Below are 13,427 nucleotides of genomic sequence, written 5' to 3' on the forward strand. Positions count from 1 at the left end.
GCGAAATGCACCTATATGCCAGTATGCCTTTTCATTGGAAATATTTTCTACCAGTTGTCTACAAGCAAATTAAACTGCAGAATCCAAACTGGCTTATCATGCAAGCTTATTACTTTGTCATACTCTTTGATTGTTTTGGGACAAACATTTTGCCAATCCAAAAGACTCCCTGGACACTTTTTAATAAGGTATTTAATTAAACAGCTGAGCTCATCTTCACTAAGTATGACTGAAGCCAGGTATCTCGTCTTAACAAAATATTTAAGATTTGGGCATTTGAATATATAACTAAATCATCAATAGTTAAAATCAGATTCAAAGAAAGGAACAGAGATGAAAATCTCTGCACTTCAGGGAAAACTTTAACTGTTTTTTTTTCAGAAGAATTTTCTTCAACACATTACTTCCATAAAGTTCCCTCCAGTGATTATTTTACATTTTAGTCTACTATTTGAAGCAGTGGCTACAGAGGATCAGAAACTTTAAATAAGGGGCAAGCTCTGCAATGGGAAATTTCGGAGTTCTCCACAGTCCATAACAAGTTTCTCACAGATCACTGTGATCAAGCCTTCTGTGACAATATTTTAAGAGCAATATTTCTATAATTTTATATCTTTTATTATTTTTCAATTCTAATTTCTGAGATATTTATAATTATCTTAAAGTCCACTAGTGACCAAGATGTTACAGCTTAGGAAACTATGAAACATCATTTGACGTGATATATTGATAGTCATCATCCCAATCACTATCTCCCTTTCTCCTAACATCCTTTCTTGTTTACGCATGTGGCAATAAACTTCTGAGCCAAGCTTTGAGCCTTGCTCAGATCTGACTCACATAGGAATGCAAACAATCATTTTCAAACACAGATTCACAATAGTGAAATTTGAAGCCCTTACCAGAACAGAAGCTTGTACTTCTCAGATTACTTTCGTTTCTATTTACATATATATTTTTCCTCACACACAACCATTAACAATATCTAGGTAACACTTAAGCACCAGGAATGACAATGGGCACATTATATTGGCCACATTCTATAGACAGCTCAGAGCTCAGATACAGACAAAGCTCTCCTGGATCTCACTGAAAGACACTGGCAGGATCACATTAGAGATGGAAGGATGAGTTAGGAGGCAGCTACCTGACCCAGGTGAGAATCTAAGTACTGCCCAAAATAGCAGTCATACTTTAGGTGGGCAAACACTATCTCCTGCTAAGATCAGCTCGTTAAAGGGAGGAAGTGACATGCAGTGCAGTGACAAAGAGCTGTTCCTGGCTCCAGTGCCTGCATCTCTGTGAGGAGTCACGCAAGCATACCTCCTGCCTGACGGACTGTCATTGTGCTGCGTGATAAGCCAGGCAATCCTGTGTGATGATTCTCAAGATGAACCCTTCTCTCTGCTGAAGCCTCATCCTCATTAAAAAATGCTATTACAAACTGTTTTAGATACTGATGTGAAAGGTGCCCTTTCACTTGCGTTTGCTTCCCAATGAATAAGTTAATGTTTCCTCAGGTAGTGCAAACTGCTTTACCCTTGCCCTTCAGTTCTGTGTTGTTAGGTGAGAAAAGCTCAAGAGCATTCTCCCTTCTCATTTACTTCAATTATTTACAGTCCTGCTCTCACCTTCACTGCTGTAATTGCTCATGAGTTACACAGAACCAGTCACTTGCCCTTATTCATACTGAATGGCCCCACACACTACAGGGGAAGGCACTTGGTGTAGTGTACTTCATTTTACAACACACGAATTTCACCAGACAGGAGAACTAACAGAGGAGATAACTCAGAGAGATACACCTTCTCCCCCAGCTGTCCTTAGAATCCCTGTCTCTAAAGTTAACCCATTCAAGGAAAGATCTCATTGCGTCAGGATACTGTGTTAATTCCAAATAAAATGAATGACTCCAGTAGAAGAGTACCATAAATATCAACAACTGTATGCCTTTCTCCTTCTAAATAAAACTTTAAGAAAGCACGTACCTAGAAAAGAAGCAACTATTTGCAAGTTAAGACCATAGATTTGAGGCTATTCAGTTATGAGGATTAATAGAAATTCAACTGAAGTCAAAGTCTAAAGTCCACTCCCTAGTTCCAGAATGGCATTAAGTTTAAGCATGCCTTATTACTGTGCAAATAATGTATATACACATACAAACTGCACTGAGAACTACTTAGGAAAATGCATCTGAATCCAACAAGACACTTCCACTCCGATCTTTGCTCAACCTTCTATTAAAAGCCAAAACACACTTCATTTTTAAATTAATCTTAGTCCAAACAAAACTACATCCCAAAGACTTCACACATTCTCTGTTTATGACAAATCACCATCCCTTCCTTTCTTCTTCCATTTTAAATGTGACCCACAGTGTCTCATCGAAGAGAGGTGCATTTATGTTGAGGATGTAAGCTACAGTGAATCACAGAATATAAAACCAATGGAAATTACTGCGTGAAATTGCAGCTACTTCACAGCAACCAAAACAAAATCTCTCCAGAATTTGTAAAATTTCTACATACAAAAATTGTGATATGAAAGCTGTTAGGTATAGAAGTAGGCCAGATAACTATAATTCAGCAGGTTTAGGACAGAGGAAGGCTACTCCTGTTCTGGGAACCAAATCTCTCTCCAGTATCAAGCCATAAAAGCAAGCCCCAACTAAGTGCCAGCAGCAGCACTGGAAATAAATATATATAGAAATATAGTTTGCTAAAGCAATACTCCACAACAGGAACAACCCAGCCATTCCTTTGCACTCCTACCTTGAGTTGTGCCTGGATGTGCAACCTGCCTTTTTTTTTTCCCAGCTCTGCTACACATCCAACAGAAGGTATATTAACTGTGTTATCATTAAAACAGAAAATAAGCACTATGCCTGTGAAAAACACGTTCATTTGGGAGATAAATACTGACACCCTAATGTGTAGGCTTCATCCTCTGCTCTGTGAGCTCCAAGGAGCTTTATTATTTAGGGCCACCTCATTCCCTCAAAACAGAAGAAATTCAGATGTGAGTTAAACTGTACATATTCTTTAATGTAGTATACACAGACTATGCTTATTTCATTTTTCCTGCCTGAGAGATTCTTCACCTCAAATTCAGTCAGATGGACTTTTCCCCCATTACTTTTTTAATCCTTGTTCATATGCCACTATGGCAGTTGCAACTTCTCAATACAGTTTTCAAAGCATAGGTTCATAGCGATCAAAAGCAGTAACTGGTGCTGTTTGTTTCAAGCAGCTCAGCCTGTTGGCAGGACTTGATGTTGGTTTAGATTGTAAACAAGTTCTGACTGCATTTCAGTTTCGTTTAGAGTGAAACCCTGAGAAATCCAGCAAGAACCACAAAATAATTTCTGACATTCTTATTTAAGAAACCCAAGTCTGATAAGAATATAACTCCTGAGAAAGGAGTTTAATTTCAACTTGCCCCCCATCACCTTTCCCTTCACACATATCTTTTCCTTCTAGTGTCTTTAACAAATAGCCATCAGGGATTCAAATGATTTTTTTCCCAAGGAAATATTTCATTAACCTGTTTCCTGGTCCTAAGTTTGATGATATTTACATTTACTTGGAAAGACCAAAGACTAAAATATCCATATTTCACATTAGCACAGCTCAGTTGGGTATGCAGACACCAGATCATTGCAGTAACAGCTTGGCAGCTGTTTACCATTCCAGCACCATAACTGCAACCACACTATAACAGCTGTAGAACAACTCTTGTCTACTCTGAAGATCTTGTAAGCTATAGAAAAGCAGAAGTCTAGAAAATATTAGTTTCCCCACTTGTTTCTCTACTGTCTTCTTTTTTCCCCCACCACTACCACCCCAGAGAAACTGAAGCAATTACACTGGATATCCTTCAGCACATTTTCCCTATTTCATAGATTCTCTTCACATTGTTTGGTGGAAAAGCCTACAGATTGCAGAGCACTCAAACTATTCTCCTGGAGCCACAGTAAAGACTAAAGAAAGAGTTTCATCAATATCTGTATCATTTAGTTGAGTGTTATTTTGCAGATAAGAGGTTCACAGAGCTCTACTTCCCAAGGCAAGTACAATCTAGCTACTCTTACAAAAGTACTTATATGTCCTCTGTCCCCACAGACAACTATATTAGTAAAATAAAAAATGCCAGAGAATGTTCTTGACATGTGCATGTGATTCTTCATGCTGTTTGAATTATTACTAGCATAGTTTTGGATGGGGTCAACCAGCAGTGTCTGGATTAATTCTCAGACAAAGCTTGATTTTAACAGAAGCCAACAATGTTTTCTAACAGGTGCTTTGACACTGTGTTTGCAAAGGAGAGTTTAATCCTAAATTTCTGACTAGATAATATCACTGACATCAGGGATAAAAAATTCCCAGGCATTTTCCTATAAAAATGCAGTAAAAGTCTCTATGTATCTCTCTATTGAGTTTTGGTTTTAGGTGGGAATAAGGGAATAAATATAGCAAAAATATCTTACAAAGATTAACGTATAACAATGTTTACTTTCTCAATAACATTTAGGCATGCAACTCTCACATCTTCAAAGGTCTAGGTAGGTCTAAGTTTATTCAGTAAGTATATCACTGAGCAGAAAGGGCTCTGAACCCACCTGAGGTTTCAATCCAATCAAATAGAACAAACTTACTTTTTGTGGCAAAGCCTGAAGCTACAATTAATAATCAAACTTATCCTGTAGTTTTGCCACTACTGAGCCACAGTAAACACAACAGCTAAGTAACTTTAGATATGACTCATCCCATATTAAGACAGCTATCTAAAGTATGCAAGCTAAGTTTTTGTTTAGGATATGTTTTTGTTTGTTTGTTTCTATTATTTAGAAAGTCTGTCTTGATAACCATTTTGATATATATACCTAAATTCTAGAAGATTAGAATTATGTGAGACAAAGCTCACATCTAAACTATCTGTGGGACTAAAACCACATCTGAATAAAGAATGAACAAGGTGAAATATGTCCTAGGAAGGTTAGATTTAGACACTTGGCTTAATACTTCGCATGAACAACTTGAAGAACATCCATAAGATCCAATCATTTTACTGTTTTCACAATTTCTAACCTATAACCTTCCTCATGTAAAACTTTAGAGGCTCTTTTCTTTTTTTCTCCTCATTGTCACAGACTCAGTGACCTCCAGATAAATCAAAACAATTTTAGAAAATCCTTACAAGTTCCTTTTATTTCTCACAACCAAAGGTAAATGTGTAACTGTAGTTAAAGGTTAAGAAGTCAGAAGGATTTATCACTGAAATGACTAAGGAACATCTGTTCTAAGAAATTTATTATTGCAATACTTCGTAAGTGCTCTCTTGATTATCTTGCAAAGGTCTGCATGCTAACAAATCTGCTGAATATCAATTTATAATTGTTGCATACTTACTTCCTAGCACATCAGAAAAGCATAAATGCATGAAAATTTCAGGCACAGTCTATCACAGGCCAGCCTTGATTATAAAAGATTATCTCCAGCACCACATGTTACATTCTCCATCCCAGATCTTTATTTCCTCTTTTCATTCTTTAAGTAAAAGATGGAGGCAACTTGTTTGCTGCAATAGATATTGGATCCCCAAGCAAATGAGAATGAATGTCTTGTTTTCTTTTGGTGAAAACTGTCATTCTTAGCAATGGAAGGATATAACTAAATATACATCAAATTATATAACATGCCACAGAGCAGGCAGTCACAAAATAAATTCATCATTTTTTAAAGGCATATTCTGGATATATATGTTGAGAGAAATGAAAACAGTACTGCAAATATAATGAACATTGTTATTCCTTTGACCTGGAGGTAAAGGAAGACAAAGCAACAAAGGCACATCGCTCCAAAGGGTATAAAACCAGAGAAACCTCCATACCCTGGTTTTGTTTATAAGTTTTCTGGAAAGAAAATAAGCCTTTCCTTTAGATTCCCTTGTCTTCATCAATACAGCTTTGTTTCCAGAAAGCAACACTGCAGGTCACTTACAGAGAAATCACTCACTGTTAATGGAAAAAAAGTAAATCAATGATATATTTACTTGGCTAATACACTTCCCTAGGTTACATTATGCAGAAAAGCCTTTTAAAATCATTTGTTTGCCTGATCATATTAAGATTTGCACTTCTAGCTGTTCTGAGTAGCAAACCTTGTTTTAAGGCAAGGACTTAAAAGATTCAGCCAAGATTCACTTCCATACAGGAGGAAGGACCATCCCTGGAGGTGTTCAAGAAACATGGAGTTGTGGCACTGAGAGACAAGGTCTAGTAAGCATGGGCTGACCACTGGACTAGATCTTAGCAATCTTCTCCAGACTTAATGATTCTACATATATAAAGCAGATGAAAGGCACCCCAGGAAAACCCAGACCTCCCAGAAAGCATGCTGTGGGAAGGTACCAGCAAGCCAGGAGTATTCCTACTTTAGAAAGCCAGGAAGAAGTGTCAGGAGAATGAGATTTTTCTTGGGCATTTGAGCAAACCAAATAATTTCATTATGAGATTCATGCATAATTTTAGCACAGTTTCATACTACATCCTGTGGCCTTCTGGAAAGCTCACTGCAACTCCTCAGCACTTGTAAACTTGCTTCAAAGGACTCTACTAAAATCAGCAGTTCCACCGCAACCAACAAGAGAACAAAGGGCAAAAGACAGAAACTGGTGCCCAGCCACTCTATTCTAATGGATGGAAGAACTTCCTTTCTGTGAGAGAAGTTGTGAAGCCTCCTTCCCTGGAGATATTTAAGACCCATGCAGACACCTTTCTGTGCATCTGTGAGATCTTGCCTTCAGGCTGGCAGTGAGAGGTACAAGCTCCATGTATCTTGTGCTTTCTCTTGTGGTTGAACCTGTCTCTGTGAGGGCAGAGAATGGTTACTCTGCTCCTACTCTCTTTTGGCCCTCTTGAGAAGGGGACCTGGTAACCTTGATGAAGGTTATCAGGAGTAGTCAACATGGATTCATCAAGAGGAAATCATACTCAACCAACCTGATAGCCTTCACCAGTGGGGGGATGTGTACCTTGACTTCAGCAAGGCTTCTGACACTGTTTCCTGCTTAGGAAGTGTGGGATGAATGACTGGACAGATGACTGGTTAAACTCAGGGGGTTGTGATTAGCAGTGCAGGATCTAGTTGAGTACCTTTAGTCAGTGGTGTTCTGGAGGGGACAGTGCTAGTTCCATTCTTGTTTAACATCTTCATCAATGTGGGACTCTATCCCTTCTTCATCAGTGTGGGACTCTATCCCTACATCCCTGGATGAAGGGATAGAGTCCACCTTCAGCAAATTTGCTGATGATACAAAGCTGGAAGGAGTGGCTGACACACCAGAAGGCTGTGCTGCCATTCAGTGAGACCTGGACAGGCTGGAGAGTTGGGCAGAGAGGAACCTTATGAGGTTCAACAAGGGCAAGTACAGAGTCCTACATCTGGGAAGGAGTAACTACATGCATCAGTACAGGATAGGGGATGACATACTGGAGAGAAGCTCTGCAGAGAAGGACCTGGGTGCCCTGGTGGACAACAGGTTGACCATGAGCCAGCAGTGTGCCCTTGCAGCCAAGAAGGCCAGTGGTATCTCAGGGTGCGTATGGGAAGTTGGATTCAGTACATACAAAGAAACATGTTTTCTCAATCTACTTCAACTGTTTATAGTGGTTGATATTTCAGAAACCGGTTTGCTTTAACAATCCACTACCAAGGGCTGAGTAAACCAAATACTTCATTATTTGTATGGAATGCAAACACAAAAGATCTTCAATACAAAGTAAGTAATAAGTAGGAGAGAGGGTTACATAATACCCAGAGGAATTATGCATTGTCCAACCTATTGCAGTGTGCTTTTCTTCTGTCAGACTAACTCACATTCACCATTTTAGTCTTTTTTTTTTCAAGGAATGCTTTTATTACTATATCAATCAAAATAATCTCACATAAGGTATACAGAAATTGGCAGCATAACTGTAAACAAACCAACATCAATTCAAAACTGTTATGATTTTCAAAAGTGAGAAAAAAAGAAGAAATTTTAAACAACAAATGTCAAGGTCAGAATTAAATCTGGATTACCTATTTGTATCCTTTACTTTCACTATAACAAAATACATTCTTCTGAATCAAAATAAGTATTTCTTCATATCCAGTGTCACTGTGCTCCAAACCAAAATGGAAGAAAACTTTCTGTTTCAGAATTACAGGTATTTGGAAAATATATATATACATATACATAAATAAGTATATATATATATATCATAATTATGTGTTAATTTACAATCTTGAATGCAGTTCTTTCATAAGATTTTGTGTTACATGGTAATGCTTATATCGTTTAAAATCTGGTTTACATTTTCATGACCAAGAAATTCTAGCCTCACCTAAATTTACTAGGCTATTGCTGGTCCACATTCTAGAAATTCTCTTAAAACTTTGGAAAGAGTGCAAGAAGGGAAGTATATCATCTGCTCAACCTATCCTAAATTGACCACAGTAGATGATGCAGCAGTCTGAATAGGCTTTTGGTTTGACCCATTACACATGCTCTTATGTTCTAAGCTTGAAGATAATTGTTTTAAGGAAGCAAGTGTATGGCTTAACTAATAAGTTTTGTGCTTTGTTTTGTTTCAAAAAGCAATACAAAAGTCATTCTCTTTTTTAATCTGTTTTGTATTGCTTAGTTCTGATATTCTGCACTCCCAGTGTAAACAGATTGCCCGTTGATGTCAGGAATAACTCCTTGCATGTTGATGGAGCAGAATATCTGAGATGAAATCAATCACATGGCTCTGAGACAAGAATCCATCTGTATCACCATGCTAATTTGAGAACAGACTTGAAGCCAAGTTAAAATATAATCCTTTGTGGAGGTGAATACTGTACAGATCAGCAAAGACACCACTAAATGCCATTAAAACCCAAAGAAAATAAAATCAGTAAATCAATTGAATCAAGTTGTCCAGCTGTATTTCTCTACAGGGATAAAAAATATGTTCAGTGCATATATATATGCACACATATTAGTAAATTAATAAGCTGGAAATGTACTTGCAGTTATATTATTTGGATTTGCTGTACCCTGATAAGGTTTCAGGACTAGATTTTGACACTGTTGTTCAAATGCAGTGCTCCCTGAAAACAATGGAATGTTTCAGCATGAAATAGTCAAACTTAGAAAGTTTTTCTTTGTGGCAGTTGGCACGGAATAGACTTAACTGACAAGAGTATTAGCATATGAACCTTAGTCAACCCTCTAGGATAAGGGAATAGTTTAGTTCTAAAAATGGAGGAGTACCTTGTGTGTAAACAACCAGTCAAACCTGTTGAGAGTGGCTGTGTTGAAAGACTCTGAGATGGGTGGAATGTGAACATTGGTGCCAGTTGGTTGGTGGGCACTAAGGAAATTTGTGTAATCCAACCAGACAAGAATCAGGTATTCTCTTACTGAGAATAAAGATATGTCCAGAATCACTCAGTCATGGAAAGAAAACACCAGAGATACCCAGCAACCTCACTGCCCTACCTGATGACTATGTGCCATGTAGCTGGAGGCGCTACAGTAACACCTCAGCTTCTTTTCCAGATTACCTTCTCTCTTCTGTGGAGCAGAGTTGTGTAGTTTGTATTGTTGCATATGTCCGTGGCAAAAGTGCTTTGGCATCAAACGTTTAGTCTCTACACTCTCAATGAGGTCTTAAACATTTTCCTGCAACACCTGCATGGATGCAGCCTGCCTCCTCCTTCACACACAGCAGCACTGGACACAGAGGGAGCAAAATTTGTCTTCTCCAGAATCTCCACAGTTCCCATCTGAAGTAAAGAGGAATGATAAGAAATGTACTTTCCATGCTGCTTTTTGCTGGTCTCCTTGGTACCCTCTTTAGAATAGGATCAGCCTGGACTAGGGAGACTAGACAAGATTTAAAAAATAAAAATAAAAAAGTCACAGCATGATGAATCTTAGCAGAACCTGACTTTTATTGGATTGTTCAAATCCAGAAAAGCAATATCCTTCATCTGTTATAAAAAATGTGTAATATTCTTCATGTCACTTACCAGATTCTGAACACTGTGTGGGAGAATACAGGACAAAGATTAAACTAGGCTAGGAAGATTTTGTAACATTTCGTAGCATCTCCTTTCAGCAGAGTAAATAGCACTGTCTACTGCAGCTCTTCACATACTCACATTTTTATCCTGTGGTTTAAAAAGCCACAAAGAATGACACATGCCTTAGGGTTAAATTCACATTCACACAATGGTAGCAAACATTCACATAGCTACTATCAAAAATCTCAGCAAGCTTTATCACTGGTATTCAAGGTAATCTGCAGGAATTGGAAACTGGGGAAATAGGAATGGTGAGGACTAAAACATGCAAATGCAGTCAGCCAAAACAGAAAGACATTTTTTTCACTGATGAAGTGACTGACTGTCACTGGCTTATACTAGGTACCTGACTTTTAAATATTTAGGTTTGGCAAGACTTCTCTTGGGAAAGCTGTAAAGTCATTCTTTCCCAGATGCTCTAGAATGATTCTGGGGAGCAGAAAAAATGCAAGCAGGGGCTTCTGCCACACACATCTCTCTCAGTATCAGTAATCCCCTTGATTTTAGCCATCAGATTTTCTGAGACTTTGGACTGCTGTTCTCCTGCATCCCAAGTAACTTACTAAAGAGGGATTATGAAATCATTTGATCTCATGTAGCTGTAAACTGTCATAAGTGTATGAGTGCATATAACACTGGAGTTGAAGAACTACCTGAATGTCAAATATTAGGCATTTTTCATAATATCCATACTGAACCTCTCCTGGCACAGATTTATGCCATCCCCTTGTGTTCTATCATAGGTTACTAGGAGAAAAGATGGGTACCTCCCTCTCCTTGGGAAGTTGCAGAGACCAGTGAGACCCTACTTTTCTCCCAGCTAGAGAAGCCAAGTGTTCTCAGCCTCTCCTCATAGGATATGCCTTCCTGCTAAACACAGTAGTCAAGATAAGGCCACACCAACATTAAAAATAGTGGGAGGATCAACTCTTGACCAGATGGCTATTCTGTTTTTAATACAGCCCAAAATGCAACTTACTCTGTTGGTTGCCAAGGCACATTGTTGGTTCGTGCTAGACCTGCTGTCTCAGGCAGCCACAGGTCCCTTTCTGCTGAGCTGCTCTCCAGCCACTCATCTCCCAGTCTGTACCTACATCCAGCATTATTCTGTCCCAGGTGCAAAACCTAGTATTTACATTAGTTGAACTTCATGGCACTGATGTCTGCCTAGTGCTCCAAATTATCTAGATCTCTCTGCAAAACCTCTTGTCCCAGACTCCCATGACCTTTGGTAAATGGATGAGAAGCATCCAGCAATAGTGTCTGCTAATTCCCTTGATGCTCTGGAGTAAATCCTATCATACCCCATGGACTTAGGAACTTTGAGATGATAGAACTGGTCCCTCACAGTTTTGGTCACCATGGATGGAAAGTCACTGCTTACTCTGTCAGGGCCTTCCAGCTTTAAGGATCAAGCAGCCCAAGACGTCATTACTATTCTAAACGGAGGCAAAAAGACACTAAAAGCTTCCACGTTTTCCTCATCCTTACTTGTTTGGTGACTGTTTGCATCAAGTATCAGTCCAATGGTTTCCTTTGACTTCCTCTTGCAGTTAATATACTTGAAAATCCTATTTTGTTGTCTGGCATTGCATAGTCTCTCATTCATAGGCTACGATCCTCATGGAAGAATTCAACCATTCCAGCATCTGCTGGAAGGGCAATGCAGCAGGACATAAGCAATCCAGTAATTTCCTAGAGAACACTGTTAATAACTTGCTGACCCAGATGATACAGCAGCCATTGTGGAGAGGTAATCTGCCATACTCATAGTCAAGTAAGAACTCATCAGCACCTTAAAACCTTGTCTGGCAGTGACTCTAGTCAGTGGAGTTTAGGGGCCTGAGAGAAGGGAGAAGGATTAAAAGCACAGATCACAGAATATCCCACGATGGAAGGGACCCACAAGGATCACTGAGCTTAACACCTGATTCTATACAGGACTACCCAAAAATCACAGTACTGACGTCAGGAGAGCAGACTGGCCTAACCATAGTCATAGTCTTATTGGGAGAATCACGAGATGAGGATATTAAAATGAAGTATATAGAAGGTGGATGCAGAGAACATGGCAGGACTACACCATCCAAGCATGCAGAGATGCAGTTAGGAAAGCCTAAGCCCATCTGAAATTGTGCAGGTCTTCGAAGGCAGCAAGTACTTCTAGTAGTAGTAGGGTGATGAAAAGAAGACTAAAGAAAATATGGACCCATTTTTGAATGAGACGGGGAAACTACTTGCAGAGGTTAGGGAAAAGGCTGAGGCACTGAATGCCTCCATTTTTAATAGCGAGACCAGCCTTCAGGAATCTAGGAGTGATTGAGCAATGCTTCCCAGAGTCCACTGACATCCCAAGTGGATGGGTGGGGTATTTAGCCTGTGTACTCAGAAAAGGATTTAGTCCCAAATGCTGTTTTTCTTTGCTTGACTTTTAACTAAGTGCTTTTGACCTTCTGTGTCTGAAGAATTTGAATAAACATCTTTTCTGTAGAAGCTGTATACCCTCTGCACATCTGTCTGCCCAGAGGTTTACTGCAAACATTTCCATCTCTTTTAGAAAACAGGTCATTTGTCTAGTTGAATCAGGCTTATTCAAGATCGTTCACCAGGGTAGCCAGTGTACATTAGCACACTTTTATTACTGAGTTCTACACAAAGAAACTGAACAGTTCTCATTGTTGCTCTTCCAGAGAACTAAGAACAGACCAGCAGTTTAAAATGTCTTTCTAATCAAGCTGCAGCTCATTAATGAAGGCTAATTTTAATAGCTTTTTATAGTGGGGCTGCTTAAAAATACACTTTAATTAACTCCAGTTCATTTTTGCTTACATTTCCCTTCATTTGATTTAGAAAAAAGACTGTGAGCTGATGTTCACAAACTGGAAGGAGCCCTTTATGATAACATGAAAAAAAAAATAGATATAATCTGTTTAACTGGGGGAAAAAAAATGTAAATGTTACATATAACGACTTATATACAGATATATTAGCCAGACACATTTTAGTTATGAAATATATTCCAGTACATACAAGTATATGCAGAGAGAAATACTAGCCTAGCAAATTTAAATATTAAAATGTATTCTTTGTGAGGAAGGAGAAATAAGTAATTAGACCAGTGTTTTAAAAAACTCAGACTTTCTTGTTGGAAAATGGAAGCTAAGTTTTATCTCTGTGGGTAAAGATTTACCAGCTCTAATAATGAATTTTTTGGGCATAAATGACCTCCCTGCTGAAAAATGTCTAGGCAGGTTTTTAAAAGAGAAACATGACAGACTAATGTGACAGAAATGTTTCCTATAATAAGAGAGG

This window comes from Coturnix japonica, chromosome 4, assembly GCF_001577835.2.
Source record: "Coturnix japonica isolate 7356 chromosome 4, Coturnix japonica 2.1, whole genome shotgun sequence".
NCBI classification, from domain to species: Eukaryota; Metazoa; Chordata; class Aves; order Galliformes; family Phasianidae; genus Coturnix; species Coturnix japonica.